Below are 1,727 nucleotides of genomic sequence, written 5' to 3' on the forward strand. Positions count from 1 at the left end.
TCCTTGTTTATTAACAAATATATCTGGCCAGCCTCTGTTTTATAACAGAGTGGCATTTCTCACAGCTGTCCACACAACATGGAACTGTAAGAGTGCATCAGGCTTTATGTGCTGTTTAAAAAAGCAAACAAAAATACAAATTTGTTGTAGGTAAGAACTATTTAGAGACTACTGTTGGAAATAAAACAGCTACTGCTGTTGCTGCTTCATATAAGAAATTGGTGATATTGCATTGCATTAAGCAAGTTTGATTTCACCTAAGGGCACTCTAGTATAGTGTAATGCTGAATAAAGTCCATGGGGAAAAAAACAGGTGCATACTGCATTTTGTGTAATTATCAGTGTTTCTAAACATGACGGAGCTTGTGCCGTGACTTGTTCTCTTTCTGTCACCCCTTTGTTTAAGTTAGTTTTTACAGTCCTCAAATTCAGAGAGTCTGGAGTTTAATCTCACCGAGTCCAAACTGAAGTCACTTTTTTAATTTAAACACTTCTTTTTAATGTTTGTTTTATACACCTTCTCATTCCAGCCTCTGGAGTGCTTTATGCCACGACTAAAATCCAGAAGATGTGTAAAAACTGTTTTTAAGGGAATGAGACCACAAAGGTGAAAGTAGTTTAGCCAAAGGGGCTTGCTACAAAGTAAATTACCCCAACTTCAATTTGCTTATGAATTTGAACCTCTTTAAAATTATTTTTCTATCCCAGGCCTGTGAAACCTCTAAGCCACTGGGCTCAGTAGAAGCCCTGGAGGCTGCAAATTAACCCTTGTCAGCTGCATGCAGCCCTATTCTATAGTGTTTTAACACTACTGTATTTTGAATTCAACCTTTTGGTCACTAAAGATTTTTCCTTCTGCCTTAGGAATGTATAGATTTGACTTGAAAGGGGGAAGTACTTTAGAAGTGTACATAGAGACTACAACAAAGCAAGTTCAGTTTTTATGCAATCTGAGTACCAGGAATGCCTGCTTGGGTGCTGCTGTGCACTCGAATCATTCTAAGTTTTAAGTGTAACAAAATAAACAGATGTGAGGAATTCACGATTGAGCAGGAAAAATGAGTAAGAGGAGGATCTGGAAGGATCTGCTAGACTGAGTTGCCACAGACCTTTGCTTAGTTGGCTTTAGAGCGAACACTCGGGCATACATGTTGTGAAATTCCCCTGGATAAGGGATAAACTTAGGGATGAACTTTCCTAGGGTAGTCAGGCTTCCCCTTTTACCCATTTACTCATTTGAGTTTAGGATGGGTTAAAAGTTCAGCTTTAGTCTCCTTTCCTGCTGCTGTTCTGCACACCATTTTTGGGAGGGATTGGGAGCTGCCATACTAACAGCTAGTGCAATTACTATGCAACAGTCCAGCGGCAGAAGCATTCTTGCTACCAAGTGGTGTTTGGGAAGTGGCAGTCAGGCCTTACATGTGATACGGAGTAGGGCTGTGCAGAGCTTCAGATCACGATTCTGATTCGGCAATGATTTGGATGATTTGAAGGCCAAATCTATGGACCCAAATCAAATCACTAGAAGCTTTAGGCTTTCCGAATAGTTGGAGCTTCCAAACCAATTTGGAAAAGATTCAGAGATTCGGCCATAGGGTATAGCGGGGAATCAATGAAATAACTATAACTTTGTTGTTTTTAGGCTGATTCAGATGAAACTTGCAGGGGTGGTAGCCACTGCTAAGGGCATGAAGCCTGCCAAGTTTCAAGGTGACAGGTGCAGGGTT

The sequence above is a fragment of the Gavialis gangeticus genome, unplaced genomic scaffold, assembly GCF_001723915.1.
Source record: "Gavialis gangeticus isolate Ggan-Ray unplaced genomic scaffold, GavGan_comp1, whole genome shotgun sequence".
Lineage (NCBI taxonomy): Eukaryota > Metazoa > Chordata > Crocodylia > Gavialidae > Gavialis > Gavialis gangeticus.